Genomic DNA, 21,691 nt, shown 5'->3' with positions numbered 1-21,691 from the left:
TATATGGACAATATGTGAGAAGTAGGGACTGTTAGTGTTTACACATGTGTTAATAATTCAGGAAGGGACTGGATAACAGCATTGCTGGCTCTAAGGACAATTCCAAAAACTTTGTGAGTGCACAAGTGGTGGTTATGGACTTGCCATATTGTCCGCAAGACTCTTTGATGGTGATTGTGCACCTCCACAGTCGCAGCAGATGGCTGCTGGCCATCTCTACAAGGACTACAGTGGGTCTGCATCTTTGATGACCCACCAATACCATTATTTCTACAAGGACTACAGTGGGTCTACACCTATGATGGCTCACCAGTACCATTATTTCCACAAGGACTGCAGTGGGTCTGCACCTCTGGTGGCCCACCAATACCGTAATCTCTAACAAGACTACAGTGGGTCTACTCTGTGATGACCTACCTACCAATATTCTTCAAAACGTCGAATGACTCTGCTGTGGGTTTGCTCTGTTGTGGCCCATTACCTGTCTGCATGTCAAGAGTCAGCACTGTCTTTCCGATGGAAGGACAACACTACTTCTTCAAGACTGCATTGTCTTTTACTGCTCAGACTTTGAAAAAAAAAACACTGCAATTTTACTGTGATGGATGATCAGGACTGTCTTTATGGACAGTGAGAAAATTTTAGCTTTTGACCAACATTGTATCAATAAGTGTGTGCATTTGAATTCTTTGTTATTGTAATTATGAAAAATTTTTTTCAAATCAGTATTGGTCACTGCCCAAAACAATTTGTAAAATTTTTTGTGGGGAGCATGGGGGCTATGTAAGTAGGTTGTTTAAGTTTTTATATTGGTAACGCCACGTAGCGCTCTGGATGTGCTGTGTGCAGTCTGTGGCTGGTTTGTATTGTTGTTGGAATATCTGCCATTGTAGTGTTGGGCAGCTGGATGTGAACAGCGCGTAGCGTTGCGCAGTTGGAGGTGAGCCGCCAGCAGTGGTGGATGTGGGGAGAGAGATGGCGGAGTTTTGAAATTTGTAAGACTGGATGACATGAACTGCTATATATATTATGACTATTAAGGTAAATACATTGTTTGTTCTCTATCAAAATCTTTCATTTGCTAACTATGCCTATCAGTAGTTAGTGCCTTCCGTAGTTTGAATCTTTTATTTAGCTGGCAGTAGTGGCGCTAGCTCTATTGCAGTTGTTCGAGTAACCAAGATTTTTGTGATGTAAGCCATTTGTGAAACGCATAGGTTAATGTTAGTCAGGGCCATTTTTTTGTAGGTATTTTTGAAAGTTAGATTGCGTTGCGCTAAAAATATTGTGTGTCAGTTTAAACACAGTCATGTGTGTGTCAGTTTAAGGACAGTCAAGCATAATTGTTGAAAGGGGACGTTTCAAGGTTGAACGCGACCACCACATACAAAATTTCAGAGAGGTTGTCTAGCAATGTGTTTTGAGTGTTTTGGTATGAGGGAACATTGGTCTAGCAGGCTCGTTAAGGGTAACCGATTTCGTTTGGGCAACAAAGGATAGGTCTCGGTGTTACAGGTTTTGGTCAGTTCGGTGACCAAGCATGACACCAACCGATATCTTTTCTTTTGGCGGCATGTGCAGTGCCTAATTTAGGAGACGCGGGTCGCTATGCACCTAGTTGCTAGGATTGTCACAGCTACGGAAGTAGTGAGACAAACTCCTAGAAATCTTGAGCATGATAGACAGTAGATAGTAAGTAACTATACATGTCATGTACAATACCTGTAAGGGGACAGTTCTGCGTTTTCACATACTGAAATGTAACCTGAACAAACTGAAAAATGTACGTGTTTCGCCTGAATGCTGCTGCGTTTCTTTGAGTCTTGATTAGCATGTTTTAGTCGGTAAGCCCGACCCTGTGTTATGGGCTTTTTCACTGTTGTAGAGGTGTTTTAAAAGAAACAGAAGTAATTAGTGTAACAAACCGATTAATTATAGATATATTATTCTGTGACAAACCATCCGAAGTCATGAATCTCATAACCAACATATTAAAAAAGTATCTCTGACCACCCTCCGAAATTTTGTCGGTGGAATTAGGGATCACCCGCTATACCAGCCAATATAAAGGGCATGGCAGAGAGTACTGCTTAAATGCCTCCGGGAGCGTCGTAATTGGTATAACCTTGTTTCCACTATTCAGACGAGAGAGATATGTAGATGGCTTTGTATATTCGTAGGTTCGTCTTTTTTTATCCAACATCTCCCTTCAAGTGTCTGCCAGCTCAGATTTTTCAGCACTTTCGTGACGGTCTTCCGTGAGTCAAGCAAACCTGCGACTATTTTCACTGCCTTCTTTATACGATCAATATACCGTGTCAGCCCTATTATGAGATCCACATACTGGAGCAGTATTCTAGGACAGGTCGCATGAATATTCTGCAAGTAATCAGATTTGTAGACTGACTGTATTTTCCCAGGATCCCATCCATGAATGGTAGCTTGTGTTATCATAGGTCGTTAATGATTATTCTGTCCTACACCCTCACAGATGTTACAACTAAGTATTTGTTTGATTTGACTAATTTGAGTTGTGATTCAGTGGTACTGTAGTCATATGATACTACGTTTTCGCATTTTGCAAAGTGCACCATTTTAAATTTAACCCAAATTGGGAAACTTTGTATCGCTTTGGAATCTTATCTTCATATGGTATTTCGCCATAGACAGCTTAGCTGCATTACCTGCAGAACACTGAGGCTACTATTAAAATTATCAACCAGGTCATTCGTGTACAAAGTCACTAGGAAAGTCTCCAGCATACGTCGCCGGGAAACACGTGAGGTTATCTGTACATCTATCGATGACTCTCTATCCAAGATAAAATGCTGCGTCCTCTTTAACAAAGAAATCATTCATTATGGTTAATAAACGATGATGTGATACCGACAACGAAGCCCTTGAGCGGGAAGCCACAAAAGGCCAATGATGTTTATGGCATTCGAGGCACCAAATTTCATCTACCATGACTACTGGAGGCATCCAGTGGTGAGCACAGCGTGAAGTTGCGGAGAGTAGTTGAACTGCTTGGTCAACGCGTAACTCACAACAGTGCTACAGTGCTAGTGGTGCTGATACAAAGCAGAGCAATTGCAACAATAAACAAAGCAAACCTTGCATTATATTTACGACAACAGTTGCCGAAGTTGACATTTCATCATAACGGAACCCGAGGAATTTTTCAGGGAGAGAAAGAAGAGGCGGACGAAACATTAGCGTTTCTGCAAAATGAGGCAGTGGAATGTGTTGTGTCGTATACACTTGACTGTGCGGACAATATACATGAGGAGTACAATGATGACGATACGTGCTTATCAGGTGAATTTGATACTGAAACAGGTATCAAGCCATGTGGTTCATCGTCCCTGTAGGACAGGGAGCAACAATACTCGGCTCCAGTGAAACGTAGCAAAGGACAGTCGCTGTAAAGGAGCATGTACTAAACATAATTACGTACGTGGAAGATCATCCGCAGCACAGTAAAAAAAAGTGAAAAGATCTAGAAAAAAAGTCAGCAGAAACATCATCGTGAAGTGCATAAGAAAACCTACTGGTATTCAAGCGAGGATAAGGCGCACTTTTTACAAAAGCAGGTGTATGTGGTTTCAAGCATGCTCGATACAATTTACAGGACATGCATGATAGTGACCTACTATGTTATAGATGCATCTATAATTACGCGCGACGTAAATTACAGTGATTCCAAGGGAAGCAGTGGAAGGTTCCATAACTTCAAACAGCGCTACAGAATTGGAAGACGTAAGATAACAAAATTTCAAGCGTCAACTCGACGATGCACAGCAAACTGTGGAATCGTCCGAAAGTTTGTGTGTGAGGTTAACAAACTTTTACCACCGTTCAGTAAGGAATTTGTTTGCAACTCAAGCCAATCGGAATCTGAAGAGGAAATGCATATAAAAGGGACCCTGGAAATCAGAAATACCAAGAGAGTTGTATGAATACCAACTAACATCAATGCCTTATCGCGTTAGTAGACAATTATTCTGGCTGTTAATCTCGATGGTAAATTAGCTGGAGAGTTATTTGTTGCGCAGTGAGACGTTGGAGATGTTCTGCTGCCTATGATTCTTTCTCCTGAGCGTGATCCCACAAGGGCAGTAGGGAATATTTACGTCACATTAAGTGAGAATGGGAAAATAGGCGTAAGGGAACTACAAATCCGGAACGAGCGCTGCTTTTAGCTAGTAGCTGGTCAAAATAACTTGCTTTTGCTTGATTTCTGGTCTGCGTATAAAAATAACACTCCTTTATGGAAAACTACCCCTTCTGAAAAGTGTGTGATTGCAATTCACACCGCCTGGAACCATTGGACATATTCAGCCTCTGGACACTCATTCTCCGTCACCCTAAGGATGCACTTGATGAGTCATTAACAACTAATGTTTTTCTTGCCGTAACTATTAACACAACGATTTCAAATGAGCCTTACTACAGACTGAACTTGCGATCTCTTACTCAAGGGGTTCCTTGTGAGTCCAATGCTTTTGCTGTACAAGATACGGTTTGGCAATAAGACTAGCAGCAGAAACTCGCTCCATATGTCTCCGGTCACGTCTTAGGCCAGGAGTAGAATTGTCTTCATTGACGAGTTCCGCTTCGAACTGAGTCCTCATGACCAGCGGAGGCATGCCTGGAGACGCTCCGGACAACGGTGGGCTACCAGGCTAGATGTCGCCCACCAGGCTGCCCGACAACCAAGGAGACAATCCGGCGTGTCATTTCTTTTTATAGCAGGACGCCTTGGGATGTGGTCCGCGGTACCGTTACAGCACAGCGGTACATCGACGACATTCGTGCTTGCCAAACCCTACCTTTTCCAGCAAAGTCACCGGATATCCTCCGAACTGAAATCGTTTGGAGCATTATGGACAGGGCCCTCCAATCAGCTCGGGATTTTGCTCATCTAATGCGCCAATAGGACAGTATCTGGCACGGTATCCCTCAGCAGGACATCTATCAATCAATGCCAAGCCGAATAACAGCTTGCACAAGAGCCACTGGTGGACCAAAGCGTTATTGACTTGTTCAACTTGTGCAGCTCTTTCTCTTGAATAAATCTTCCAATTTTTCTGCAGTCGTTATCATTTGCTTGTCTGCACATACATATATACCACATCTACCGATTTTCGTCCCATGCGGATAATACCTTCATGGTGCGTCCATTTTATTTATTTATTTATTTTTCTCTTAGAGTGTATTTCAAACATCCAATGGCACCATAACGCAAGAAAACATCCCTGTACTGCAACACTTTAAACTACTAATTAAAATTTTTCAGCAGTCTTTAGAACGAACACATTTTCTTAAAGCATAAGAAACAACTACCTTCAGTAATATATTTCAGATATCTCATGGAAGACATCCTTAAAGTCGTAATAACGAATTGCTATCTCTAAAAATTTTCCGATCTGCACAAGCCGCCACACATACAAAGACAGGCAACATTAAGCCGCACAGACGGATAATCACCACAGATAAATACTGGTAAAAACAATCAATAACAAGGTTGGTTATGTCACGCACAATATAGTTTACTCTACGCAGTATGCCTTGCTGTTCGCCTCATTTCCACCAGACTGTCGGCAGAATGTTTATGACCAGTGTTTTTGAATTCGGTCTTTAACATTACTAGATCATTCGCTGCTGTAAGTCCATCTTTATACAGAATGGTTTTGGGGCCGCAGCTGTTCAATATAAAATGTCAAACCAAATACAGGCTCCTGAAGGTGCTTTTGATTTTACATTTTACCAGTCCTTATGTGTCATGGCTTTAGCGCAACTCGGCAACTGAAGATGTTCAATGAGCGAAACCGGCCGTAGCGCAATGAATCTGTAATAATACAGCTGAGGTGGTTTTCGTTAATCAGTAACTTATTAACAATGTGTTAAGCGATTGATTCATTAGTTTATTGTTGAATATCAGCAATTATTACATTTAAAAATGCATGGTAGCAATATAGAAGAAATCAAATACGAAGAAGAAATTCAGGGGTCAGAGGCAGCGTCAGAAACAATAGGATAAGATTAGGAAATGGGATAGAAGGAAGAACATAGAAATAGATAGGAACCAGAAAAGTATGAACAGTATTGACATTGTAATAGAGATACCGGCTCACTATTGGACAGAAGAAAAACGTCTTGGATACGTTATGAGGGAAACTAAAGCGATGATAAAAAATACAAGTTTAATCTCCTCTAGAATGCAGAGTGTTTTTTGATGAGATGCAATTTGCAGGGCAGTTCGTTCCAGAGGTGTATGACTGATATGGAGAAGAAGACAGAGAAAGATTTAGTGTTATGCAAAGTTACAGCCAAGATACTGAACGTATCTGGTGAGGTACTCCACTATAATGATAGATATTTGATGCGTGCGAAAAACACGTCGTCTATCCAGTCACATCAATCCTAACTGAGCATACGAGGGACTGACATGATCACACTACCTAATGTTGCACACGTGCTTTCCGCAAGTATTCATGGATTATCTGAATCGTCTGGATTTCTCGCTGTTTCTACTGTTCTGAACTACATCACAGTAGAAAAGATCTGGCAGGATTAGAAACTTGGCTAATTTTTCTTCATTTTAAGGTGGAGGTATCTTGCTATATTTTGGATTGCGTATCAGCAGAAGAGAGATTTCGTGCATGCTGCAATATCTTTCTCTTTCCAATCTACATGTTCATCCAACATCATGAAGGTAACTCTTCCTGTGTATCGATAGGGTTAATGGATACCATCAAGGAGCATTAATGAAAACGTGTGATATAAGGATGACTTTAAAAAAAAACCGCACCTGTCTAGGAGGCAGGAGACCCGGTATTCGATTTCTGGCCTTGGTAAAAAATTTTACTCACGCTTCAGTCTATGTCCATAAAGTTATATTATTTATGTGGACTGTCGGGGGAAAAAAGTCGAACACCCACTGAGAGTTTTTCAATTCATTCAAAATTTATTGTACACACATTACATGTGGAATACATGGAGAGCTAGATTTACAGATCAATATCTCAAGCGGTTCTGAGGTACCAGTATGGACGTATGCTGAAACACCCACACTAGTATGCAGTCTAGTCTCCACACAGGGCAATACAGGCACTGACTCTCGCATGCAGTCATTTATAAATGTAACGAATACTGTTTTGGAATCTTATGTCACACCTGCTCGATCTGTTCACGCAGCTCTGTAAAAATTATGGGTGGACAAGTCTCACGAGTCACTTCTCGTCCCTTAAAGTTCGAGGCACGCTCAACTGGAGACACGTACAGTGATCGTGCTGGCCAGGCAAGCTGCTACAAGTCTTGCGGAGTACGTTTAGTTCCACGCGCAGTGTGTGGACGAGCAATATCCGATTGGATGAGCACACCTTGAGCAATGGTGAAAATCTTTCTCAATCAACTTTTGGTGTGATATGAGGATGACCCATACCCTCGTAGGGTTTATTTGCATGAACAGCAGAAGAACTGGTCGAACATCATTCTGTACCTACCGATCGCTGGTCAGCGTTCCCTCTAAAAGCACGAAAGCTGAAGGACAGTTATAGACTATCGCAGCCCAGACCGCCACCAGTGGGTCTCGGAGGAATGCACTATTCGAGACAGTGCTCACCATGTCTACCTCGTACGTGCGAATGACTATCACTTGGATACACGCAGAGTCTGCTTTCGTCGCTGAAGACCGCAGTGTGCCATCCTATCCTCCAGCTGATCTTCTGACGATACCAGCCGAGCCACGCAGGTCGATGCTGTGATGTGGGGGAAAGACGGAGGGGAGGTGTTTGCCGCCGTAGTCTCACTGCTAGTAACCGGTTCGCAACCTTTCGTGTTGACATGGGGCTCGTGTTGTCTGTAGTTCAACCATGCCTAGACGGTGAGCACCACGGTTCGATCGTGTTACTTCGTGCCAGGAATGGCTCTAGACAAGGGAAGTGTCCAGAGGTCTCAGAGTGAACCAAAGCGATGTTCTTCGGACATGGGGGATTTACAGAGAAACAGGAGCTTTCGATGACATGCCTCACTCAGGCCGCCCAAGGGCTACTACAGCAGTGGGTGACCGCTATACACGGATTATGGCTCGGAGGAACCCTAACAGCAACGCCACCATGTTGAATAATGCTTTTTGTGCAGCTACAGGACATCGTGTTACGACTCAAATTGTGCGCAGTAGGTTGCACGATGCGCAACTTCACTGCAGACGTCCATGGCGAGGTCCATCTTTGTAACCACAAAACCACGCAGCGCGGTACAGATGGGCCCATCAACATGCCGAATGGACCGCTCAGGATTGGCATCACGTTCTCTTCACCGATGACTGTCGCATACTCCTTCAACCAGACAATCGTCAGAGACACCGTCCAGCGAGTGCAGCAAGGTGTAGGTTCCCTGTTGTTTTGGGGTGGCATTATGTGGGGCCGACGTACGTCGCTGATGGTCATGGAAGGCGCCGTAACGGCTGTGCGATACGTGAATGCCATCCTCAGACCGATAGTGCAACCATGTCGGCAGCATATTGGCGAGGCATTCGTCTTCATAGACGACAATTCGCGCCCCCATCGCGCACGTCTTGTCAATGGCTTCCTTCAGGACAGCGACATCGCTCGACTAGAGTAGCCAGCATGTTCTCCAGACATGAACCCTATCGAACATGCCTGGAGTAGACTGAAAAGGGCTGTTTATGGACAACGTGAGCGACCAACCACTCTGAGGTGTGTGAATTCCTAAGGGACCAAACTGCTTAGGTCATCGGTCCCTAGACTTACACACTACTTGAACTAACTTGAACTAACTTATGCTAAAAACAACACAGACACCCATACCCGAGGGAGGACTCGAACCTGCGGCGGGAGAGGCCGCGCAGTCCCTGACATGACGCCTTAAACCGTGCGGCAGCTCCGCGCAGCCCCACTCTGAGGGATCTACGCCGAATCGCCGTTGAAGAGTGGACAATCTGGAGCAACAATGCCTTGAAGAACTTGTGGACAGTATGCCACGACGAATACAGGCATGCATCAATGGAAGAAGACGTGCTACTGGATATTAGAGGTATCGGTGTGTACAGCAATCTGGACCACCACCTATGGAGGTCTCACTTTTCATGAGCAATAAAAAGGGCGGAAATGATGTTTATGTTGAACTCTATTCCAATTTTCTGTACAGGTTCCGGAACTCTCTTAACCGAGGTGATGCAAAACTTTTTTTGAAATGTGTAGTAAGGATCCCAGATCGACAAGGAGTAGGTAATATCCGGGGAAAGCATGTAGGTAAGAAAAGAAGGGACATGGCACTGTAGACTTACGCTGTCCATTGTTTTGAAGCCAGAGGGGCCGGGACCTCTCGCCATCTTAAATAGCCCAAAACACTAGCAGAGTATTGTTGACAATTGCTTCTTTTTCATTACTTGTGTCGTATGCACGCAACGGCTCTTTTAAATACAAAACATCACAGTACTTGTTCTTGTATGCGTATTTACTCTACTGATGTATTTCTAATAACCAAGCAGAAAAGATTATGATGTGAAAAGTTGTTGTTGTTGTGGTCTTCAGTCCTGAGACTGGTTTGATGCAGCTCTCCATGCTACTCTATTCTGTGCAAACTTCTTCATCTCCCTGTACGTACTGCAACCTACATCCTTCTGAGTCTGCTTAATGTATTCACCTCTTGGTCTCCTTCTACGATTTTTACCCTCCACGCTGCCATCCAATACGAAATTGGTGATCCCTTGATGCCTTAGAACATGTCCTACCAACCGATCCCTTCTTCTAGTCAAGTTGTGCCACAAATTTCTCTTCTCGCCAATCCTATTCAATACCTCCTCATTAGTTATGTGATCTACCCATCTAATCTTCAGCATTCTTCTGTAGCACCACATTTCGAAAGCTTCTATTCTCTTCTTGTCCAAACTATTTATCGTCCATGTTTCACTTCCATACATGGCTACACTCCATACGAATACTTTCAGAAACGACTTCCTGACACTTAAATCTGTACTCGAAGTTAACAAATTTCTCTTCAGAAACGCATTCCTTGCCATTGCCAGTCTACATTTTATATCCTCTCTACTTCGACCATCATCAGTTATTTTGCTCCCCAAATAGCAAAACTCCTTTACTCCTTTAAGTGTCTCATTTCCTAATCTAGTTCCCTCAGCATCACCCGACTTAATTCGACTACATTCCATTATCCTAGTTTTGCTTTTGTTGATGTTCATCTTATATCCTTCTTTCAAGACACTGTCCATTCCATGTGAAAAATATGCTTTCGTAAACCATGTAAACCCAACTTTACTGTATTTCTATCGATAGTAAATCAAGCTGGAGCTCCGAAACCAATGCCTATTTACTTATTGGTACTGTTTCTTGTCCGTTACGTATTCAGTTTTCATCTCATGTGCACAATATTTTTACTGATCGCGTTTGCAAGAAAACGTAACTACGAATGTCGACCGGTGTGGCCGAGCGGTTCTAGGTGCTTCAGTCTGGAACCGCGCGACCGCTACGGTCGCAGGTTAGAATCCTGCTTCGGGCATGGATGTGTGTGATGTACTTAGGTTAGTTAGGTTTAAGTAGTTCTAAATTCTAGGGAACTGATGACCTCAGATGTTAAGTCCCGTAGTGCTCAGAGCCATTTTCAACGTACCTACGATCTCTTTGTTATCCCATAAACGTGTACATTGAGGAAAGAAGGAAGACATGTTGTCGTATTTTGTATATATCAAGGAAGTGAACGATAATTGATTGTAAATTTTTTATAAACAACTACGTCACCAGATGTTATTTGGGATGCGACCACGAAAGTCGATGATTATTCTCAACGGGCGAAACTGCGCACGGACACGCCACTATTAGTCACGGGGAAGTACCACCACAATGAACCATGGAGGTATAAATGCGGTGAACCTAATGTTTTTGGGCTACATTACGGCTTCAAGTTTGTGACGTAATGATAACGTCTTTCTTTTTTACCTAAATGGTTGTCGCGTGTTTGCGAGCTTCCTGTTTCTTCAGTGGACTACTCTTCCTTTAGGAGTCTTGCAGTGAATGTCAGACTGGCTCTACCTTTCCTACCCTTAGTTTTACGTCAGTGATGTGTCATTTGCATTATATGAGAGCGCCACGCCAGTTTCCGAGGTGAACGGGCCAGTTTGGCGGCCCAACGCATTCCGTCTCCGCAACTTATCGACTACGTGCGGGCGCTGTCGTGTAGGCGAGCCGCCATCTTGTGCAGTCGCAGTCTCGCCGCCGGCCGTCTTGGGAGTGTCCACTGAATTTAGTGTCGGGCCGGCCGTATAAATCTCGAGGCCGGTTCTGTGTCGCTAAGAGGTCAAGCGAGTCGCGTCCGCGATACTTTATGAAATACGAGCCACGGCGCACCGCCCACCGTCCGTATATTTCATACCATTGGCAACGACTGCAGCGGCCCCTCGCTAGCTGTCCGACAGCCATCCGAGCGGCCGACGTCGACCTGGACTGCAGGCTGTCCGGGAAGGGTAACAGCCGCGCCGCTGTCTGGAGCGTGCGAAACAGCACCCAGCTGCCTACGGGCAGTCGACCTAACAAAGGATCGGGATGCTTACGCTAATAGCACACTAGGCGATTTTCTCCGGTGAAATTAAATTATTTTTCTCGTGTCAAAAATCAAACCAAGTGAACCAAAAGGAACGTGCCACACTTGGTTGAAATTATCGCTCCGTGAAGTTTCCACCCGTGGCAGTCTCCATGGAATGGGCCAGCACATGGTCTTTTCGCAGAAATTGTCGTTGGCTGTCAACATGCTCGTTTAGTGTAACGCACAGCGCGCTGCCCTGCGAGAGGAACACTACATCTACGTCTACATCTACATTTATACTCCGCAAACCACCCAACGGTGTGTGGCGGAGGCACTTTACGTGCCACTGTCATTACCTCCCTTTTCCGTTCCAGTCGCGTATGGGCCGGCCATTGTGGCCGAGCGGTTCTGGGCGCTTCAGTCCGGAACCGCGCTGCTGCTACGGTCGCAGGTTCGAATCCTGCCTCGGGCATGGATGTGTATGATATCCTTAGGTTAGTTAGGTTTAAGTAGTTCTGAGTTCTAGGGGACTGATGACCTCAGATGTTAAGTCCCATAGTGCTTAGAGCCATTTGAACCATTTGAACCAGTCGCGTATGGTTCGCGGGAAGAACGACTGTCTGAAAGCCTCCATGCGCGCTCGAATCTCTCTAATTTTACATTCGTGATCTCCGCGGGAGGTATAAGTAGGGGAAGCAATATATTCGATACCTCATCCAGAAACGCACCCTCTCGAAACCTGGCGAGCAAGCTACACCGCGATGCAGAGCGCCTCTCTTGCAGAGTCTGCCACTTGAGTTTGGTAAACATCTCCGTAACACTATCACGGTTACCAAATAACGCAGTGACGAAACGCGCCGCTCTTCTTTGGATCTACCTCCGCTGTCAACCCGACCTGGTACGGATCCCACACTGATGAGCAATACTCAAGTATAGGTCGAACGAGTGTTTTGTAAGCCACCTCCTTTGTTGATGGACTACATTTTCTAAGGACTCTCCAAATGAATCTCAACCTGGCACCCGCCTTACCAACAATTAATTTTATATAATCATTCCACTTCACATCATTCCGCACGCATACTCCCAGATATTTTACAGAAGTAACGGCTACCAGTGTTTGTTCCGCTATCATATAATCATACAATAAAGGATCCTTCTTTCTATTTATTCGCAATACAGTACATTTGTCTATGTTAAAGGTCAGGTGCCACTCCCAGCACCAAGTGCCTATCCGCTGCAGATCTTCCTGCATTTCGCAACAATTTTCTAATGCTGCAACTTCTCTGTATACTACAGCATCATCCGCGAAAAGCCGCATGGAACTTCCGACACTATCTACTAGGTCATTTATATATATTCTGAAAAGCAATGGTCTCATAACGCTCCCCTGTGGCACGCCAGAGGTTACTTTAACGTCTGTAGACATCTCTCCATTGACAACAACATGCTGTGTTCTGTTTGCTAAAACTCTTCAATCCAGCCACACAGCTGGTGTGATATTCCATAGGCTCTTACTTTGTTTATCAGGCGACAGTGCGGAACTGTATCGAACGCCTTCTGGAAGTCAAGGAAAATAGCGTCTACCTAGGAGCCCGTATCTAATATTTTCTGGGTCTCATGAACAAATAAAGTGAGCTGGGTCTCACACGATCGCTGTTTCCGGAATCCATGTTGATTCCTACAGAGTAGATTCTGGGTTTCCAAAAACGACATGATACGCGAGCAAGAAACATGTTCTAAAATTCTACAACAGATCGACGTCAGAGATATAGGTCTATAGTTTTGCGCATCTGCTCGACGACCCTTCTCTTAGTCTGGGACTACCTGTGTTCTTTTCCAATCATTTGGAACCATCCGTTCCTCTAGAGACTTGCGGTACACGGCTGTTAGAAGGGGGGCAGCCGTAGGCTACTGTAGACTATCATAAGGAAGCGTAGATTACGGTAATTTTCGTAGTGGCTTTGGTCAGTTTAGGGCCTACCCGCATTAGCTGTACGGTAGGTGTGTTGGACACCTTTCGGGTGTCACCTGATAACGATCACTTTCTTTACGTATGCAATCAGTTCAAATGGTTCAAAGGGCTCTAAGCACTGGACTCACACATCCATGCCCGAGGCAGGATTCGAACCTGCGGCCGCAGCAGCCGCGTGGTTCTGGACAGAAGCGCTTAGAACCGCTCGGCCACAGTGGCCGGCGTCGTCAAAGTAGTGTGTAAACTTAGGGACCGATGACCTCAGGAGTTTGATCCCGTAGGAACTTACCACAAATTAAAAAAAAAAAAAAAAAAAAGATTGCTGGTAACTGGTAAGCGCGTGAAGCTACGGGCGCGTTTCCTCTTGGCTCGACATAAACTAAATGCATTTCACGCTGCTCGAACCAAGTGAAGATCTCCATGATGCTGTGCAACAGGACGAGACAAACAACGAATGAGTGCTGAGTTTCTGCTGTGTATGTTCAGCTTGTCCTTTTGCCCCCAGTGCTGTTAGCGGTCTACAGCCCCTCAAAGTTTGTCAGTATCGCTTTTAAACTCCCTGTAATCAGCACAGAGTGTTTTGCCATTGGACTAGCCAGCAAACCTCACCATATGAAGAGATTAACAACATTACTCTGCATGTGCTCGACTGGCACGAAATTTTAATCCGCCTCAAGGTTCGTGTTAGCGTAGTCTTCGCTGTTTAATCATCGTACTGCTGATGGTTATACGTACAGCAGATTAAGTAAAACAGAAGATACAATGCTCTCATGTGAAGAGCTAGCTTACGTGGGGACATGAAAATATCTGGAAGTTTATATTTTAATTACCTGGGCCACTCTTACGCTCTGGCACCACACGTATCATTTATCGATTTCTCGCAAATCAAAGCGTACAGCAGTGGGGATTTCCAAATGAGACTGTACCTCCGAGCAACTTTGTTATGAGTCTTTGCAGACGAGTTAATCAAAAAACGGTAAATTACAAATTTAATTAAAAGCAGAAGCAAGTCAATAAAACAATAGAATTGTTATTTAATTGGCCTGCCAATCATAAATCGCCATCCAGTGACTGCAGTATTTCAGAGGAGAGCGAATGTCCGAGTATGAGTCCTCAGCGGCCCACAGACAGTTCCAGCTCATCGTCTTGTGACTTTAGCGCACCCTTTAGCAGCAGACGGTAGATTTATGAAGACCGTACACATGTGCACGTGTAACGAGCGACACACATACAGACACATAAACATTACATTTCATATGTTCGGCCCAGACAGCAGAGTCACACGAATAAAGCAAATCTGCACCATTCAGCTCCACTTAGATCTCATCGGTATGTCTTAAAACTTTAAGTTATTTATAACAGTTTATATAGAATTATTACAAGTGTCTGGTGCAGTTGTTATATCGGTTACTGCTGCTACAATGGCAGTTTATCAAGATTTAAGTGAGTTTGAATGTGGTGTTATAGTCGGCGCACGAGCGATGGGATATAGCATCTCCGAGGTAGCAATGAAGTGGGGATTTTCCCGTACGATCATTTCACGAGTATACCGTGAATATCAGGAATCCGGTAAAACATCAAATCTCCGACATGGCTGCGGTCAGAAAAAGATCCAGCAAATCACGTAAAATCCATCTTGCATCATGTCACTTCTCTCCCCCTCCCCCCCCTCCCCCCTTACCACGCACAGCCTAGTGTTATCCTGACGTAGCATCCAAAGACTTATTCCTCTTTCCGCGGTTGAAGAAACAATTGTGGGGTAAGCAATTTCAAAATGACAACGTATTGATTCTCTAGGTTTAACATTTCCTGAACAGTCAAACACAGACTTCTGTAATCAAAATCATCGCTGAGTCATCCATAGGTATGTAAAATGTGTCACATTCTAGTGTGACCATGTAGAGAAGGTTGAACACCATAACTAGTGTCGTGGTCACAGATTAATATGTCCAAGGTGAATATTAAAACTTAAAGACTATCTCTCGTATTAAGGCGTAGCCATCTTTTAACACGCGAAAAACAGGTGATTTTCGTAATTTTCTTCAAATAAAATAAAAAGTAATGCTAAATTTGATTACACTTTTTGTCCACATCCGACACTCCCTGTAACTGCTACACCAGGACAAAGAACCCTTTGCTGCCGGAACATTGGTTATCAGCGGGAATTCCCCGAGGCCACCTATTCGACCTGTAACAAAATAATTTTGTGTAGGTCATTTTAAATATATTTTCTGTTAATATACATAGGATAACTGAAAAACATTAAGGTCTAACAAAATGGTCAGACGTTGAAACAAATGTCATTTTCTTTGCCCATAAAATCGAGACAAAAAGGTACACCGAAAACAGGCTTTTGAAGATCACGCAAAATGTCTATGTACGCCGATACAGAATTCAGTTTAGAATTCTGGCACGGAATTCTGATCGAAATCGTATGAACTTGAAAAATTCGGTTTCGAGAAAAACGCGTTTAATGTTTTGAGTTACTTTTTTTGCAGTTAAGTTAAACATACTTCTAGTCAGCGATCACTGAACCATACAGAAATTCTCCCAGATCAAAAAGGAGGTTCTCCTCCAGCTCCTCCGTGGTCATGGTGGTCCTGCGGGCCTCTTTGGCAGCTTGTCTCATCCGCTGCTCTGCTCGCTCGATACGCGATTTTTCGTCCGCTTTTGTGCAGAAATTGTAACAGGCTGATCCGACCACAAGTTCGAGCACCTTCACAATGTCTGTTAGGAGGTCTTTGAAATTAATGCTGTCACAATGGCCGCGATGTCTGTTATATTTTTCCCGTCTGTGAATGGTTTTCGAAGATACTTTTTCACAAATCACCTTGCAACTCGATAGCAGAGTTTTTGGCTGTCTTGGAATGAACACTACAATAAAGCAAACTTTCCGGAGAACATTTTAAGCCGAAAAAGTCCATTTTCCAAAACTGTCAAAGAAGACTAGCAGCTGAAGCAGAAATGGCAGAGGATTATACACTGACGGAAAAAAAGCAACACCAAGAAGCAGGTGTGCGACATAAACGAAAGTTGGTAGGCGTGTTTCTAGATCTGAAAGATGATTGCCGGTAATATTTCGTGCCAGTAGCATAAGAGTGGTGTTAGTAGTGCCACTATGAGGATGCAAATCAGATTTTCTTTATATATACATTGTAAGGGTTGTGACCATTACTTACCATTGAGATTTGACGTAGTAAGCTGTTGTTAGTCAAGAATGCCTTCGAAGCACCATTACTAACACCTCACTGAGCTTGAACGTGCTCGTGTAATAGAGGTAGGAGAAGCCAGATGTTCTTTCTGCAATATTGCAGAAAGACTTGGCAGGAATGTAACCATTGTACATAAATGCTGGCAGCGGTGGTCCAAGGGCTCTGGGATCCACGTGGTACTATCGAGAGGGAAGACCACTGCGTTCGGCGCATGAATCTGTCACATCGCACTGCATCTACAGTAGCAATTTGAGCAGCAGTTGGCACCACAGTAATAAAACGAACTCTTACAATCGATTAGTTGAAGGACAGCTGTGAGTTTTTCACCCTGTAGCGCCATTCCACTGACCCCAAACCACCGCCATTTGCGGTTTCAGTGGTGTCAAGCGAGAGCTCGCTGGAGGGCAGGGTGGGTCTGTTGTGTTTTCTGACGAAGGTTGGTTCCGTCTCCGTGATATTGACAGCCGCGTATTGGTTAGAAGGAGGCCAGCTGAGGATCTGAAACCAAGCTGGCTGCTAGACACACTTGACCTACGCCTACATTTGTGGTATGGGCAGCGATTTCGTATGACATCAGGAGCACTCTCGTGAGTATCCCATACACCCTGAATGCAAACTTATAAGTTACTCTGGTGATTCGACCTGTTGTGCTACCATTCATGAACAGCATACCAGGGGTGTTTTCCAACAGGATAACGCTTATCCACATACCGAAGCTGCAACCCAGAATGAACTACACAGTGCCGACATTTTGCCTTAACCTGCTCGATCATCAGATCTGTCTCTAACGGAGCCCATAATCGACATCATTGGACGCAGACTCGAACGTCTTCCACAAACAGCATTAACAGTCCCTGATTGACCAACCACCCGCAACAGGCATGGAACTCCACCCCACACACTGATATCCACCACCTGCACAATACAATTCATGCATGTTTGCAAGCTTGTATTCAGTATTTTGGCGGTTTCATCGGTTGTTACTGTACGAGCATTTCGCATTTGCAATGGCTTATCTCGCACTTACATAATCTTTTGTCTTGCAATGTTAATCACTTAAATACCGGGTGATCAAAAAGTCAGTATAAATTGGAAAACTGAATAAATCGCGGAATAATGTAGATATAGAGGTACAAATTGACACGCATGCTTGGAATGACACGGGGTTTTATTAGAACCAAAAAATACAAAAGTTCAAAAAATGTCCGACAGATAGCGCTTCATCTGATCAGAATAGCAATAATTAGCATAACAAAGTAACACAAAGCAAAGATGATGTTCTTTACAGGAAATGCTCAATATGTCCACCATCATTCCTCAACAATAGCTGTAGTCGAGGAATAATGTTGTTAATAGCACTGTAAAGCATGTCCGGAGTTATGGTGAGGCATTGGCGTCGGATGTTGTCTTTCAGCATCCCTAGAGATGTCGGTCGATCACGATACACTTGCGACATCGGGTAACGCCAAAGCCAATAACCGCACGGACTGAGGTCTGGGGACCTGGGAGGCCAAGCATGACGAAAGTGGCGGCTGAGCACACGATCATAACCAAACGACGCGCGCAAGAGATCTTTCACGCATCTAGCAATATGGGGTGGGGCGCCATCCTGCATAAATATCGTACGTTCCTGCAGGTGTTTATCAGACAGGCTGGGGATGATGCGATTCTGTAACATATCGGCGTACCTCTCAGCCGTCACGGTAGCAGTTACAAAACCAGAATCACGCATTTCCTCGAAGAAAAAATGCCCGATAACGGTAGATGTGGTAAATCCAACCCATACCGTGACTTTTCGTCGTGCAATGGAGTTTCCACGACAGTTCTAGGATTTTCGGTAGCCCGAATTCTGCACTTGTCGGCGTTGACAGACCCTCGGAGCGTGAAATGAGCTTCTTCGGTCCACAACACGTTACTCAACCAATCGTCATCTTCCGCCATCTTTTGAAACGCCCACTCCGCAAATGACCTCCGCTTCACTAAATCGGCTGGTAACAGTTCATGATGCTGATGGATTTTGTATGGATAACATCGGAGGGTACCCCTAAGTGCCAACCAAACAGTAGTGTATGGACTTCCCCGTGCACAAACGAACCCGCTACAGTCTCCATTTCTTCCTGAACTGTCTCATCAGCATTACGCCTTGTGCTCGGTCGGCCACTACGGGGTCTATCGTCTAAACAACCCGTGGCTTCGAACTTTGAAATCATTCTCACCACAGCTGCATTTGTCAACGGACCTTTACCCGTTCGTATCCCCTTCCTATGGCGATAGGATCGTAACGCTGAACTAGCAAATTCCCCATTCTGATAATACAGCTTCACTAAAAGCGCATCTGATTCTCTCTCTCATTACAGCTCCTTTTATACACGATTGTCATGCGCAGTCACTGACGTTTTGCTGTCCAGCGCCATCCGTCGGACGTTTTGCGAACTTTTTTTTTTTTTTTTTGTTCTAATAAAACCCCACGTCATTCCAAGCATGTGTGTCAATTTTTACCTCTCTATCCACATTATTCCGTGGTTTATTAAGTTTTCAAATTTATACTGTCTTTTTGATCACCCGGTATGTTACCTAGACAAGGGTATGCTCGAAATTTCAATACTCTATATAAATTATTTTTTTGGTGCTGCTATTTTTTGCCTTCAGTGTATTTAAATGGCTCTGGCTCTGAGCACTATGGGACTTAACATCTATGGTCATCAGTGCCCTAGAACTTAGAACTACTTAAACCTAACTAACCTAAGGACAGCGCACAACACCCAGTCATCACGGTGTATTTAAATTTTGCAGACGCATTAGGGGAAACTCTCTGAATTTTCAGCAATAACAACCATTCTTAACGAGCGTGCGATAACAGTGACAATGGACGGGGTGTAAGAAACGCTGTCCGTTCCTGGAGGAGCCGCGGTCACTTGTCTTGCTTTTGTGTCGTCCGCCCCCCTCCCCCCCCCCCTCTCCCGTCGGGCAAGTGTATTTTTTGGCCTTCATTTACCGCGTAATGAAGACATCACTCAGGTCGGGGGCGGGGGCGTCGTGGCGCATGTTATATCAGCGTCGCCCCCGGCGCGGCCGCCAGAAAAATGAGCGGCTCGCGTCTTGCGCGCACCAGGTTTTTCCTTTCAGGCCGGCGCCCCTTCTCGCCCTTCAGCGTGTAGCCTCCCCTTGTAAATGTGTCGTTTGAGGCGACTCACCTCTCTCTCCCCGCCCGGCAACTTTCCGCCTCCCTGCAATTGTTTCGCGCGGAATCTTGTGACCCTCCTTTCTTCCGCGACGCGGAATGTGTTAGATAGCGGATGCCTCGTGAATAACGAGTCGCCTGCCACCGCCGTCGTCCACCGCCCCCCCCCCCCCCCCACCTCGTCCACCTCCTCTTTATTTTTCTCCGGGCTTTTTTCGCGCCGCTGTCCTTCTACACGCCGCAACCCTTTCATCCCGCTACTTTGCTCGCCATCAAGCACAGGCGGACTCGCACCTTTTCTGTCTGCCTGCCGCGGAAGGGATTGGTCCTGTGTCGCGAGGAGCGAGAGAAGGGGCCGCCGCCGCATTGTTCTAAGCAGGTAAAAAGCATTAATTAAAGTGCGACGCGAGGGCAGGACGCGCAGCAGGGTGTGGGTGTTAAATGAGATTAATTAGAAGGCCGGAGGTGAAAGTGAGGGAGTCTACGGCAGATATGAGACGGGCTGCATAGTGCGGTGCGGTGACGTAGTACCTTCTCCGAGGGTTTTTGGCCGCGCCGTGATGAAGTGCCACCGCTACGAAGCCAGAAGCTTCGGCTTTCTCGTCTACGCGGCGTGGGTGCCGTTGGCAGTGTGACGCCGAGGCGGCGCTCGTAGTGAGCACGGAATTGCCACTTCTTGCAGGGGTCTCGCATACTGCGTCTCGAAACTCATGCGGCTTTAAGAAACTGCGATCAGGTCCTGAAGATAACTAGTGCTAGCCAATTACCCTGTCATCCTATGTCGTAATGGTCTCATTTGATTTCAACATGGAGGGCATGTGGTCACTATGTTGCTCTATCTGTCTTTGTAAGCTTTGGGAGCTTCGATAGTCCGTGGCAGATTAAAACAGTGTACAGTACCATAGGTCGCCCTCCGTAACCACTCATATGTGAGACACAGACTCACTGGCTGAGCTGCCGAGACACGACTCACGGCCCGCCCTTCACAGCTTTAATTCCGCCAGTACCTATCTCACATTTTTCTCATGCTCAGCCGCCTCATACCAGCCGTGGAACTCATTCTCTCATACCGCAACAGGCTGTTCTCTCTTCTGGAAAAAGTCCTCAATCTACTCTACTGGCCATTCAAATTGCTACACCAAGAAGAAATGCAGATGGTAAACGGGTATTCCATTGAACAAATATATTATACTAGAACTAACATATGATTACATTTTCACGCAATTTGGGTGCATAGATCATGAGAAATCAGTACCCAGAACAACCACCTCTGGCCGTAATAACGGTCTTGATACGCCTGGGCATTGAGTCAAACAGAGCTTGGATGGCGTGTACAGGTACAGCTGCCCATGCAGCTTCAACAAGATACCACAGTTCATCAAAAGTAGTGACTGGCGTATTGTGACGAGCCACTTGCTCGACAACCATTGACCAGACGTTTTCAGTTTGTGAGAGATCTGGAGAATGTGCTGGCCAGGGCAGCAGTCGAACATTTTCTGTATCCAGAAAGGCCCGTACAGGACCTGCAACATGCGGTCGTGCATTATCCTGCTGAAATGTAGGGTTTCGCAGGGATCCAATGAAGGGTAGAGCCACAGGTCGTAATACATCTGAAATCTGACGTCCACTGTTCAAAGTGCCGTCAGTGCGAAGAAGATGTGACCGAGACGTGTAACCAATGGCACTATACCATCACGCCGGGTGATACGCCAGTATGGCAATGACGAATACACGCTTTCAATGTGCGTTCACCGCGATGTCGCC

This window comes from Schistocerca americana, chromosome 1 (genome assembly GCF_021461395.2).
Source record: "Schistocerca americana isolate TAMUIC-IGC-003095 chromosome 1, iqSchAmer2.1, whole genome shotgun sequence".
Lineage (NCBI taxonomy): Eukaryota > Metazoa > Arthropoda > Insecta > Orthoptera > Acrididae > Schistocerca > Schistocerca americana.
Note: the sequence above shows the minus strand (reverse complement) of the source record.